Below are 14,724 nucleotides of genomic sequence, written 5' to 3' on the forward strand. Positions count from 1 at the left end.
GCTTTGTCCCATACATCCTACCTCCATGATGGTTATAATACAACAATTTTTCCCATTTTTCTCTATAGATAAGGACCAATTTGAAAACTCAGGATGAGGTACCCTGTGCTAATACCCCTGCTATCTTCAAGAATGCTTGGTGGCAGTATCAGAATTACCTGAAGAAAACGTACTTCACCGGCAAAGAAACTCATCAAATTCCCTTAAGTTCTCCTGAGATGCATTTACTGGACAATGACTGGGAACGCCTTGTTTTGTACTGGTCCCGAACCAAGAATGTGGTAAGGTCTATGAGCTCATTTTCTATTTTTAAGTATTATATTTTTGCGTCTTACTGTACTCTGTTCATGTAGAACAAGTGCCTAAACCCGAAGAACAACTGTTCTAATTTAAGATTCCATCGCTATCATAGTTAAAAAAAGCGCTAGGCGTTAATTGTGCGTTTTGCCACCGCCTTGCGCTTTACTGACCAAAGCGCATACTTATGCATAGTTATGCACAGATTATGCGTAGTTATGCGCAATGCGTTTTGCCAACGCCTAGAGCCTAGGCGCGCTTAAGCGCTCGCTTAGGCGCACCTTTTTTAACTATGATTGCTTTGCTCTTGTATCACTGTATTTACTCATACAAACTTATTTTTAATTTGAAGGATCTAATCGAAACTCCAATGGCACAGCAGGTATATTCACGCATATTTCTTTAACAGGTTTGCTCTTAGCAATAGCTCTGTTGATTTCAATTTCAATTGTGTATACAGTTGACTTTCATATCATGCACATTACTAGCATCACAACAGAGCCAATAGTGTTGGTGTACATGTAGACCCGTGGTACCCATCTGAAATCTTGTTGTGCCGTGTAGTTTTCCACACTTTGTATTCTTTCACTGCTGCTTTGTCTTTAACTGATATGATTTGAACCGTGTCTCTATTTTGATTTGGCAAGACAATGCAGTGACCATAGGACATAGATATATGTTTGTTTGATGCTTTTATTATGTACTAGTACTTGGCAATAGAAGACTTGGTAGTTTAATCCTGTCCACCTTACTAATGAACTGGTTCACCAAAATGAGTTTCATATACTAGTACATGCTAAACTTGTTATGTGGCTGCTTGTTTCTTCTTTTAGAATGCTGATAGAATATTGGGGAAGAGTGCCTTATTAAGCAATGGTAAAGGAAGTAATGCAGATAAGGTTCAGGATAGTGACACATCCTTGTTGGTCTCCAACAAAGCTGATAAAACAGCTAAGGAAGACTATCTTGAAGACAGCGAGACAACCCCAAAGTCCTGTCTTGGTTTAGTGTTCAAGTTACTGGCCACTACCGCTTGCACAAGCTATTCAAACTCACTGTCTGAATCAGTTCGGTTTCTTAAGTATCAACTACAAGCTGAAAGACCTCGATCAGCTATGCTGCGACAAGAAGCGGAAGGACTGCGGAAGTCCTTAGAGCATTTAGATGCATACTTTCTGGTGAAACAGAAAGCGTTGGAGGATTTTAGTGCCAAACAGGACAAAGCTAATCAGCTTGCTAAGCTTATTAGCTGCATGGTGAATATCCAGGATAACATTTCTTGAGCTCTTCTAAAGTTGTTTAAGTCATGCTCTTGTTTTGCTGCCATGTTTATTTGCACTGGTGGCCAATTTTGAGGGCCAGTGTATGTAATGTGCTGCTTTGTTCCCTATATTTGCACTGGTGGCAAACTTTGATGTCCAGTGGATGTAATCTCTACTCCTAATGAAGCAGTTGGTAGTCTTCGCCGGTCAATTTTCGTCCCACCAGAGACGGGTTTTTCATCCTCCATCCCACCTCCCGCGTCACCTCGATTCCCACCTCCGCCCTCGAATCAGGAAATAAAAATCGGTATGCTCCCACTATGTCTAGTGCTAAACCCTCCGGTTCATCGAAAAAAACCCGCGCCTAAAAAAATTCTACGACGGTTAAGCTACGAAGAAAGACCTACGCCCCGACCGCCGCCCGCGGGTCGCCCGCTCCCTCGTGACCCTGTTGCTCCCTCCTCGATCTAGATCTGGATCGAGGGGACAAGGAGCTCCGGCCTCCTCCTCGCCCCGCTGCTGCGTCCGGCGCCGCCACGGCCTCTGGAGCACGGCGCGGATGAGGAACCCACCCACGGTGTGCGAGGGGTCTCTTCCCGTACGTCAAGGCATCCCTCCTCACGTTTCCTCTTTCGGCATGACGGGCCGCCGCCGCACTCCCTTCCCCGGCCGCCCCACGGGCTTCTATCTCTCCCAGCTCCGCTACCGCACCCCGTCTTCCATCTCTACATGAATCGCTGTTGTGGAAGCCATACCCCACCGCGCCACCCAGCGGCCATCCGGGTACGCCGTGTCCGGGATGATGGAGTTGAGTCAGCCAGGTCCCTGTTCCCGTCGGCATCTTCTGCATCGGGACCCGTGGGGGCAAGCTGCGCGCTGCTCATCTGCGTCGATGGCGTCGGCGCGGCCTTCCCCTGCCAAGACCGGCGGCTCCTTGGCTGGATCCTCTCCTCTCCTCTCTTCCACCTCTCGTCGTCGGGTAAGTCGTAGGTATTGTATTCGTAATCGGTTCCAATCTCGCACCCCTGATTCACTGTTCTTCATTTGATTCATTTCAGGTGCTCCTTCCGTCGATGTCAAGGTCTTAGTCTCGGTGATTTCTCCTTGTATGTTCTGTTGATATTGGTACCATGTTCTGAAACTTGCTGCTTTGGAAAGGGTGTGGTTTCAGTTTTGATGGTTCTATTCAATTCAAGGTGATTCGGTAATGTTCTCCGTACAAAGTGCTTCCTATTTTTGCGGTGAAAAACAACGTGTTGGAGATAGTTCAGACATTGAAAATTTGACAGTATTTTCTTCTTCTTTTGATCCCGTTTCTTCATAGTTAGTCAGACTCAATAAGAATTAGAGAAAGTTGGAAAGAGGTTTGTTAGGTCGGAACTGATATATTTGCTTTCTCCTAGCATCATATACATATCATTTTATATAACGGGGATTGTGCTATATTACCATGTTATAAAGGTAGAGCTAGGATATGTCTTTCTTGAACTGTGTGGACATGCTCATGGCAGAGGTGCTCTGTTTGCATGTTTTTTGAAGTAAAGTGGAGAAACTATTGAATTGTGTCTTCAGAAATAGTATACTGTTGATGTGTCTTTAGATGCTGGTTACTGTGTTGGAATCTACCAATCCTTCTGATCATTGTGTTTTTCTGGGCCTGGAGGTCTACGCCAAACCCCAGGGCAGGGTGGTTCGAACACCAGTGCAGTACGGGCTGGGACGAATATCATCTTGTCTCTGCCTCTACTAATTCAAATTACACGTAACTTATTCACTCAAAAAAATTACATGTAATTTATTCAGTTCTAGAGCAGCCAAGGGCGGGGCATCGCACCGACGACAGTGAATGCAATGAGGGTGAGATGCCGATGTTCGTGCCGGCGCCGGAGACCGTGACCACAACTCGGGGCAAGGTGCTGGTGTCAGCGACGTCGCCCGTGTTGGCCCCTTGAGTTTTGGACCTGCCGCGCTCTGGTTCTAGAAGCTGCCATTCCCATCGAGCCCCTCCAGCAGCCTTCAGGTGAGCGCACAGCTTCTGCTCCATTAACGCAAGCATCCAGGGGTTCGACTGCACGGGCAGGAGCTCAGCTTGATTCACTTGCATATGTCTTTTTTCCTTTGTGGGCAGGAGCTCAGCTTTGTGATCAGTCATTTAAAGTATTTGAGAAACTTGAAGGGAAGCACATGGCAAAGCCATAATTACCTTTTAGTTATATTTCAAGTTGTAGGAAAGTTGAAATCAATCTGAAAGCAGCTTTCTATTGTAGATATTTTATTAGTGGCTTGAAGACTTCCAACTCTGTTTGATGTTATAGAAATAGTGAGGTTATGCCACAATGCTGATAGACTTGGTACTTGTAGGATGGAGAGGAGAAGACTGAAAAGGATGTTGATATGAGGAATTCAAGGAAGTGGAAGAGGAAGAAAGTTCTGATGATGGTGATAATTAGGTTAGTACCTTAGAACTTTATATGCACTGATGTTTTCTTTGGGGGTAGAAAATTGGGTTTTAAAAGGTTCATCATTTTGGTAAAATTGTGTATTGTATGTGTGCTCCTTCGCATCAACATATATGAAATGGATAGACCAGCTGATGCATAACTTAGTTGTCATCCATATTGTCAAGTTTAACTCATATATTCTCGCTCTGCAGAATATCAAGTTTGACGACGATGATGATTGGAACCAAGAGGAGGAAGTACGTAAGTTTCCATCTATTCATATGGATGTTACCCTCGATGTACTATGACCAAATATGTAATGCCTGGTTTGGTTTAATTATTTTCTTGTGTATCACTAGATAATCAGTTAACAAGTGTTGACCATGGTGCATTGATCTTATTTAGTTGTGGTTTTGTATGCCTCCCCCAACTGCCGCTAAAACCCACCAAAAAATTAGCAAGAAAATTGATGGTGGGAGCTAGCACTGCCAGCAGTGCCTCCTTTAGGATTTGAAAATCGTTAATCCTATCTTTGCTTGCATGTGACTGATGGTGATGCTACACAAGTTCTGAAGGCAGTGCCCTCCCCTTCAGCAGGTAACACGGATATATTAAAAACATTTTAACTTTCTGACATATTAGTTCATTTTTTTGCATAGTACCTAGCAAATTCAGAAAGTGCACAAACAGATCTCATCAATATTTTGTGTTTTGCTTGTTCAGTCTTTTGAGGTAACTTCTATTGTGCATTCCATTCTCTTCAGGAGATCTTGCTGTTTCTGCATGGCACAACTGGATTAAATATGCTACAACAAGCGAAGGAGTTCAACGATGTAATTGCCACTCTGCTGTTCTGATGCTTGATTCATCAGCTATGTTTCTATTGGATACTAATAATGAGGGACTTTCTTGGGGTTCATACCAGGTTGTTGGAATCAAAGGATTCATCCTAACGAAATTAGACAGGACTGCTCGTGTTGGCTGTGTGTTACGGGTGATTTCCAGTCCTTTATTGTAACAGATACAAATTCCAGTCCTGGATCTTAAATATACGACAACTAAACTTGCTGACCTGAATCCTGTCTCAGGTGAGTGTTCATAGACGAAGTTGGAGTTCCAGCCAAGTTTGTTGGCGTCGGCGAAGGGGTGGAAGATCTCCAACCTTTTGATTGAGAAGCATTTGTTGAAGTCATTTTCCCATAAATTTGACCCAGTTATTAGTGTTTCTCATGTAACAAGATTTTGGCTAACATGCTACTCCCTTCGTTTCTAAATATGTCTTTTTAGGAATTCTAATATGGACTGCATACGAAGAAAAATGAGTGAATCTACACTCTAGAATATGTCTACATTTATCCGTATGTAGTCCATATTCAAATCACTAAGAAGACCTATATTTAGGAATGGAGGGAGTAGAACTTGGTAGAAGCAATTTTTTCAACAATTACAGTTTTTTTTGTTCAGTCGTCGACTCGTCTGCCTGACTTGTTTCTGTCGTTGATCCTAACTATTCATACAGAAACATAAGCAAGTACGGCCACAACCTCCAATACTACTACGACTGATGGCTATCCTCTACCCGTGAGTGTTATGCAAATTTGCGTAATTTAACTCCAGTGACATGGATCTCATTATGTGGTAATTTTGTTTATGTAGAAATTGATGCGCTGGAATTAGTAGATCTGTTATCTTGTTTACAAGTGTGGTGATGCCGATTGTAGAAATTGGGCAATGTGGGATCTCCTATCCTCGTGCTGGTTTGATTTCTCTTTGTTCATCTGACTCAGGAATCATGAGGCTATTCATGTCCAACTGAACACAAGCCTTTTTTAATACTTTTTCAATATATGCTACTTATGCTTATCTATGCTGAAACTACATCTGCAAGGCACGGTTTGTCCTACGTTCCAGATCGATGCCGCTTTATTCATGGGTTGGGTTGCCAGTTTCAAGCCACTTAATTTTCGGGTTGCGATTGTTGTTAGTGTTTTTGAATAGTATAAATCAATGATCCTGCTTCTGTAGGTTCTGACCTGGTAGTATCATGTATGTACTCAACAAAACGTGAACTGTCTGCCATGGTAGTATTATGATTCCTGGCTACCATGGTAGTATTATCTATAGTGTTGGCCAGCATGTTTATTTCACAATTTTACAAATATATCTTTTCTTCGTTTTGTGTTGGAAAGTTAAGCATGAACCATTTAAGAAATTCAACAATATGACTCATGCTCATCTCCATGTCAATGCTAGGAGGAGAAAAACTGCATTCAGAGGGTTACGGAATGGCAATGGGTGGGTTACCTCCCAGGAGCAGATGACTGGCATGGTTAGTGATCACTAGGCCATGAATCTCATGGATCGCATGATACAGGTACATCAAGGAAATTGTAATAAGTTCATGGCACAACATATAATTTAACGTTAGCTTTCTACATTAAATATCAGGAAAAAATTCTTGCAATTCATTTACATGATGGTCGGGAAATACCTGTTAAATGAATCTTAACAATAAACACTACAGTCGTCTACATTTAGTTTGCTTTTCTATTGCTGGGTAGTCTTCTTATGCCATCATTTTCTTAGTATTTTTACGGTGCAGGTATCTGGTCCAGATCCGACGGAGACAAGCAAAATCGTGCCGCTGCTTCTTCTTTTGATTGTAAGTGAATCCTTTCATGACAGTGCTATTTTTTGTTGTATTAATACTGCATCTGATTCACACACTTCATCTATCCTTGTTTGAGAAATTGTGCATGTTTTTGCTTCATTGGTCCAGGAAAATCCAGGTGAAATCTTTCAGGAACTCAGGACGACACGCATTGATTATATTTCATTGTGATGGCCGTTGCCGCCACAGCTACTATGGGTACAAGCAACTTCTATTTCGCTCGTCGCCGGAAACCACCGCCCAGATCCATCTCTTCTCAACCATGCCGACGTGGTGGTCAGGGGCGCTTACAACTTGTGAGGGCCTGCGTTCTTGCTGTTGATCCATGATGGCATGGCCTCCCCACGCCCTAGCTTTGGGTCTGCCAGTAGAGGGAGAGGGGGACGACCTCTGTCGCTCCTTCTCTCTAGCCTCTTCATCTTGATGAAGCTGTAGGAGTAGAGGGGCACGCGCGTGATGGATCTGCTCCAAGCACCTCAAGCCACGCATCTTCAAGGTGATCACTTCATCCACATTCAATCTCAGTTCCCGCGTTTACTCCGAGGAGAGTTCAAAAGCAGCAGGAGCAGTTGTTCTACTGCTGGTCGGAGGGAGAGCTTGGCAAGGGAGATAGAGGGAGCTCTACAACCACAATCTTGGCATACAACCCGATGGCATCATGCCCACATAAGCTTCTTCCATGTAACAATTCTTGCACTTGATGGTCTTTTACTGTTAGAGCTTACGAAATCTTAGATGTTGCTGACAAAAGACCGAGATACACTATTTCAGAATATATATTATTCAGCAAGTACGTTCACAAAATTTTTTGGTCTCAGCAGGTTGGTGTTCATGTACAGGTTGCCATATGAGAATATACTTCGTATTCATCAAATCTCAGAACAAATGATCCATTCCGATCATAACTATTCCAAAAGCATTGATAGGCTTTTTTAAACATCAAGATATCTGAATATTGATCTCAGCAGTGTCCAAAATCCAAATGGTTATGTTTGTTCAGATTTTCCTCATTTTTATGTTCTTTGAATTAAAGTACTTCTTGAGGTTAATAATAAATGATTGTTGGTAACTTAACTAGCTCCTGAGAATAATTTGTGATATAGCTTGCTCCTATATTTGCCATTAACAACGTTGCTTGTGGAGAGTAATAAGGATTTATCTAGCTCATGTATGTATGAGCCTGAGACGGAGAGGACAACGGTTGTGGCTCCATTGATGATAGTGGTTGCGATGCAGAGCCGTATGAATGGACAGCAGGCAAGCCAAGCACTCCCTGGGAATCGCCGTGATTCTGGAATGGGTGGGGGGTCCCGGCCCCTACCACCCATGAAGCTGACAACGATCACGTGGCATCGTGCGGCGGCTGCGGAGGAGAGGGAGGCATGAGGGGGAGACTTGTAAGCGAGAACCCGCACGGAGGAGGAAGGAGACGCCTCAGGTGGAGATGATGACGATGGCCGTGCCTCCATCGCTGGCGGCGGTCATGACGTGCAGCTGCAGGACTAGACATCAGACAGGCGGAGTCGTTTCTGGGAGTTGCTTGCTTTGGTGGTGCTCTTGGGTTTACGATTTCAATATAATCCTATGTCGGAGTGGAAGGTTAATGTTATTTCTCTGATATCACAATGTATCTTCTTGGCTCAGGTATTGAGAAAGTAGCATTTTCGCAGATGTATTTACTTAGTTTGATAAGATGGTGAAAATATCTGTAATTCAGACATGAAAGAGAGTCAAATTTAAAAGTAGCTTTTATAGTCATAGCTAGCTTACTTTGGTTTACTTGGTCCATGTAGAGCTGGAATCTCGGAGCTACACTTTCAACCGGCTTGCTTTGAAAATCAAGTAAAATGAAAAGGATAGAGGTTTCAATTGTAGCAATAGTTTAGTAGTGCTACAGATCTGTGGAGCGGGCAAGAATTATTGGTCAACCTTATAGCTTCTTATAGCTTCTATTTGTCATCTAGATGTTGTACATCATGTACAGATCTGTTTAAGAAGGATTGTTGTACATCAGGTACAGCCTCTTATAGGTTCTATTTGTCATCTAGATGTCTAAGATGTTTGGTCTGATGATCTCCCTTCACATTTGCTTGTTTAAACAAACAGGAATTAAAGTTTACGGAATGCGAGAAACATATATGCATAACTGGATCTGTGATTCGGTGATTTTTTGAATGTGAAGGTGCATTCTTACAAATTTTCTGCTCATGTTAGTTTAGCCCCTGGCTGCATTATACAGACATCATATTTAGATACTTTTGATTATAAAGATCTCTGACATGATCATATTGTTATTTTCAGCTTTTGGATTTGCATATAATGCTGACACCACATGGACTCTGAAGGAAGTTGTGCTAACTGCTAAGCTTTCCCTGCTTTTCCAGCTTGTGTGTTTCATTGATGGAGGAGGTATAAATCTGTTCCTTAAAGCGAGCAAATCAAAACAAAAATGCAGGAGGTATCCGACAACATTGACGAACGCTACACCATTCCACTTAGACCTGAGGGTAACATCAAAGGATGCCACCGGCAGCAGAGATCAACAAGTTCTTCACCGTCGGGGAGAAGGTGGAGGTCGAATGTTTCACCGTCCAGTGCAGACTTATCATTCAGCTACAGTCACTTGATCATCGTCACAGACACCGCCACACTAAGAATTGTGCAGCTGCTCTACTTTCAGGTACAAAATTGGACATCATGTGGGGTGTTATGCTCAACCCCAGCCAGTTCAAAGGCAACACTGGTGGTGGTCCTCTGAGTATGCATATGACATAGAGTGGGCACTGCAATAATACATGCTAATAGGCGCAGTTTCATCTCGAGCAGACGAGCACTGCAATAGTACATGCTACTCTCAGCGACTACTAACGTGAAGTTGCACTCAGGCTCTCGCATATACTAAAGAGGTACTGTCGATAAGTATCACCATTTAGTTTTTTTACAATCTATAGATTTATTTATATGAAAAATATTGATCTCAAGGATAACATTGTAGATTCCTCTATTCCTTCTGCTAATGTGACTGTAGCAACAGTCGCTCCCGTTCAAACTTTTTTTTAGGGAAACTACAACATGCATTTTGCTCACCTGAACATTAAATTAAGGAATGCAGAAGGTTCGGGGCCTGTGCGAATTATTCAAATTTTATATTTGTGTGAATGGAGAAACACCTAAATTAGGCGGCAGAGTATAATTTACGCTCGTGGTTGCAGTGCGGCTTTTGGACATCCTTAGCAGGATAAGCGCAAACACGAAGATTAGACGCCACCTTGGATTCGTCTGGTTGTTAACTTGTGGTCATTAACCACATATATATTGTGCTCTGCCCATATGCTCTAGAGAAAATAAGCAATGATAGTGGACTGCAGTTTCTGGGGTATCACGCCCATTTAAACTGATGGTGCAAGTTCAGGTCGACCTTCCTTTTTTCCTTAAGATCTTTCTGTTTTAAGAATTTTACTATTATAATTATACTATTATATATTTATTTAGATATATGTTCAAATATTATTTTAGTTCACACGAAAATACAAAGGATGCAGGAGAAATCACAATTTCTCTCTTTCCTGATATCATTGTCTGAATTTGTTTACCATGTTTTCTCTATTTCCTTCCTTACAGCAGTGTCATCAATGGAACAAATAAAGTCTTGATAACTAGAAGGCCATTCCAATTCCAGTATGGTAAATATTCGATGGATGACAAAGGGTCCCGAGGGAGCTCGTTTGTGCTGACAACACTCAGCATATTCTGCAAATATCCTCTGAGTTCACCATCCATGAGCTGCAAGTCATGTTTTCTGGTGCTACAAGTATAAAAAGGTTCATGCTTTGCGGTATTAACCTTTTGTGCTGTTGTTCCAATACCTTTTGGAGTTTTGGCCTAAAAGGGCTCTCTGGAACACTGAGACAAAGAGAGCTAAAATTTGGAGTATGATTAAGCAGTCCAGTCAGCGTTACTAATCCCCACTTGAGCTTGACTGTATTTCCTGGCTTAATGTTTGAGATTCTATGTATAGCAAAAAATATGTGCAGAATTTCATTTAAGTTTGAAAGCCAATCGATTCCATGCTTTGAGCTGGTAAGTGGTCCCTGTTCTAAATTGGTATTTGGATCCCAAACTCCCTATGAACATATAAGGAAATTTTAGTTGTGAAACGACACTTGCTGTACATGCCATATTGCTATATGAGGGTGCTGCTATGTACATTTATAGATGCTTGCATTTGACTTCCGTTTTGATGTAACAATATACATGTGGTTCGTTGTCAATACTGTTGGGAGACCTTGTTAAAAGTTTATGTACAACATTTAAAATTGGGTTTTCTTTTTTTTTTCTACTGAATTATATACCCTTGTACATGTGAAACCCTACAATTTCTTTATATCATGGAGGAGTTCTCTGTGTTGCAGACCCTCAGCATATTCTACGAATATCATCGAATTCACCATCCATGAGTGGCAAGTCATGTTTCCAATTTTCTGGTTTTATAAGTAAAAAAATGTTCATATTCCATGGATGAGACCCTACAATGTATTTAGAACATCCGATCCACACATGTCTAATTTTGAGCCATGGGTAGAACCATAATCATGAAAGGCGTCTCCATGAGTTGATGCCACATGATATGAGGGTACAAGGTAACTTTGATTGCATCTTCAAATCAATGAACCAAAAGGGAGTAAATAATAAACAGGGTTTGTTTAAAAAAATATCAATCAGGATACAATCTTCTTTGTGACTGTTATTAAAATTGACCATCAAGATGATATTTTTGTGTCTACATGATCATATTATGAGCCCGTAGCAACGCACGGGCACTCTACTATTATGTGTAATAGCGGTAATAGGCTAGCGTTAATTGCTTGCTTATTTATTTTCTTGTTGTCTTGTTTAGTTGTTTGCTTGTAGTCACTGCAGTTCTTTTTCTGTTTTTTTTCTAGTGGCCACAATAGCCTATTTCTGGTAACTAGGCTAAAATAATCATGGCAACACACGGACTGTTGTAACCATGGGCCTCCTGCAGGCCGTATGATCCATGGGCCTTCGTTTGGCTGTAGCATCCATCGGCCTTCTATACGGGCCTTAGGGTCCATGGGCCTTTTATGAGCCGTAGGGTCCATGGGCCTTCTACGGGCCGTACGACCTATGGGCCTTCTACGGGTCATACTATCTATGGGCCTCATACGGGCCATAGGATCCACGGGCCTTCTACGGGGTGTATCATCATTTCGCCAATCATGGGTCGTACTATTCGTGGACCATAACGGGCCGTTAATACTCCGTATTTGATAACTTTATGAAAACAGCCCAATGGGTTTTTTTGACATGAAAACGGCCCAACGTATTAACGGTCCGCAAACGGGCCGACTGTAACGACAGGCTGAATTTGGCCCACAAGCAGAAAATGACAGTAACAGGCTGTTTGTAACCGAATGCTGCAAATGAGCCCAAGAATCAATGGCCCCTTAGAAGGCCGAAAGATAACTTGAGCTGGAAATGGCCCAATGGAATAAGGGGCCATTAATGGGTATAAAGTGATACACTGTTCATTACGGGCCAGTTTCACCACGGGCCATTAATGGGCCAAGAGTTACAAAGGTCCTCATATGGGCCGAAAGAAGTCATGGGCCACACATGGGCCGGAAGTTAAAACGGGCTGAATCATATTGGATGGCCCAGATGACGCTACTGGGCCTAATTCGGATAGGGCGTAACGGGCCCTGGGTTAGCGGGCTGTAAATGGGCTATATGCGAACAGGCCGTTAACAGGATTTCCATGGGCCGGCCCGCCACCTTTTGACCAAGTCAAACATGCCGGCCTTTTCACAGGAATGGGCCTCTGTTGGGCCGTGCCACGTGTCGTCGTATCATAGGCGCCTTCGGTCCAATGAGCGGATGACATCTGTCCCAACGGTGAGCTAACACGTGTTTCCTCCAGCCAATGATGATTTTACACGTGAAAAATCCCCATTGGTCGGGGCTGTTAACGGGTTATCAGATCCAAAACCCGACCCGATAGCTTAACGGCGTTCCATTACGGTGGATGCCACGTGTCGGTCACCCTTGACGAAAGCACTTCTGTGACAAAAAACGCAGCACAGGTATGACTATCTTGATTCTGTCATAAAATCGTCATGGATGTACATGCATGACAAAAAACGCGACCTACTGTGACAAACACGTATCGTCACGGAAGTGTATTTTTTTGTGGCGAGGCCCTCGCGTGGCGACATGCAGTAAGGCTCGCGCCTACGAAGGTCTCCGCTCGTAACACTCTCACGTAATAACGAGTGGGGTTGTACATGCCCCGTAGTCTCCGGAGTGCCGCCCTCTGGCCTCGGGGGCTCCCACCCACATCCTAGTGGAAGCAGCATGCTCCGCGCTGGCTGTCGACACTGTCCCCCAATGACTATGCTCACAACCAGTGAAAGCACTTAGCTCCGCGCTGGTGGGAAGACAGGAAGACTAGCTAGGTACCGAACGCGGCCATTCGCTTTCATCCCCTTTTTTGTAGCTCGATTTGCCGCTTTTTGGATTTGAACTTGGAATCTTGTTTTCGTTGTCAAGTTGGGGGAGTCTTCTTGCTCGAGTGATTTTCTTGCGTATTGGTTGCGTGCTATGTTTCGAGGCTTGCGCCTGCTGCCCCTTCCCCTGCGAGCGCCTCGCGAGTGGGGGCTAGGCGTGGTATGCGCACAACGACCATGCTCAGGCAGGCCCGGATGGTGGCAGCCTCCTCCCAGGAACAAGAGCGCAATCTCCGCAGGGCCATTGCGCGCACGCCCTGCCAAGGTCTGGCACTCACTCCTCGCGAGGCCCTCTCAGGCAGACCAGCCGGCTCCTCGGGAGATCTAACCCTCACGAGCCCCCAGGGGGCCCCTCTCAGGATCAAGGCACGTCGAAAACCACAAAACTAGTTCAAGGCCCTGTGGGACAAGGTAAATTACAGCAGCAGAGCCTACTGAGGGGCTCGTGCACCTACAAAAGCATGTTCAAGTCTAGCCTGAAAAGAAAATATAAAAATAACTTACTTACACGAGGGGCTCCCCCTACGAAATGCTCTCACACCTCTAGAGGTCGTGTCCAAGTCTTTACGTGCAGGCTAAAGCGAAGTAGCGCAAGCTCAATCAGACATGTCACTCGCGGCATCGCGCAGATCGCTCTCGTACCCACCGCTGGCGCTGTTGCTGGCATCGTCTTCAGCGTCATCAACCACATTGCCTTCATCCGCCACGACCACCGCCGCGTCATCCTCGGTTGCGAAGGCCCTGACCAGAGCGTCCACGTTATCGTCCACCCGGTGCGCCAGGTTGTCCTAGATGGCCCTGGGCAATGGGGCGATGGCTGTGTCAAAGTTGACGTGGGGATCGATGTTCTAGAGATGGCCAAAGACGCGGGAGAACGCGCGTCCGAGGAGGCCTTGGATCCTTTCTTCAACAAGCTCGCGAGCCCTCACGGCCCGATTCTCCAGGCGCGTCCCGACATCGGTAAAGAAACGGAGATGGCTGGCACAGTCTTCCACATGGGGATGAGGGACGCGCTCCTCGCAAATGGTGCCCAGTGCGCGGTTGGCCCTCACTCTGAGGGCCTAGAGCATGGGAGTGTGCTCACGCTGCAACGTCTATCGACGACACACCTCCTCCTGATTCTACTGCACAAGGGACTCGGTGGCATAAACCCGTCGTTGGAGCGAAAGTAGTTCAACACGCGCAGAGGTCATCTCGGCCTGGGCGGAGGTCAGGGCCGCCGCGACGATGCTCTCACGCTGCTCCGCTTCGTCCAGCCTTGACCTGAGGGCGGTGGCCCTGCCTTCACCCTTGGCCTCCAGGAGCATTAACTTCAGGTCGTGCACATTGGCAAGATCCGCGCGAGCCTTCGCGACCCTGCGGTCGACCTCCTCCCGAATCTCGGCCTCGTGCGCATTGACGGTGTCTTCGGCTAGGGCCACCTGGCGCTCCCTTGTCTCCAACTATTCAAGCTCGAGGCTGCGCTTCAAGGCCTCCAGTAGAAGCACCTCCTCGTGCTCCAGGATCTCTTTCTCTTGGAAGGCGCC

At 44.8% G+C, this 14,724-nt stretch overlaps 1 long non-coding RNA gene across 46 annotated transcripts; it reads left to right on the forward strand.

Annotated features, from left to right (window-relative positions):
• The first annotated feature begins 1,954 nt into the window (after positions 1-1,954).
• On the forward strand, positions 1,955-10,857 carry LOC123061135 (uncharacterized). Of its 46 annotated transcripts, none has more exons than XR_006428530.1 (13): positions 1,955-2,538; positions 2,618-3,579; positions 3,921-4,009; positions 4,213-4,597; positions 4,765-4,833; positions 4,926-4,994; positions 5,089-5,581; positions 6,254-6,374; positions 6,587-6,662; positions 6,780-9,239; positions 9,337-9,577; positions 9,884-10,083; positions 10,293-10,857. It is a non-coding gene; the product is annotated as an uncharacterized lncRNA (long non-coding RNA). The 46 variants fall into 46 exon arrangements; XR_006428551.1 differs by lacking the exon at positions 9,884-10,083 and adding an exon at positions 5,657-5,757 and having other exon boundaries at positions 5,089-5,188; positions 5,520-5,581; positions 6,780-9,577; XR_006428525.1 differs by having other exon boundaries at positions 1,956-2,538; positions 9,352-9,577.
• The last annotated feature ends 3,867 nt before the right edge of the window (positions 10,858-14,724 follow it).

This window comes from Triticum aestivum, chromosome 3A, assembly GCF_018294505.1.
Source record: "Triticum aestivum cultivar Chinese Spring chromosome 3A, IWGSC CS RefSeq v2.1, whole genome shotgun sequence".
Taxonomy (NCBI): Eukaryota; Viridiplantae; Streptophyta; class Magnoliopsida; order Poales; family Poaceae; genus Triticum; species Triticum aestivum.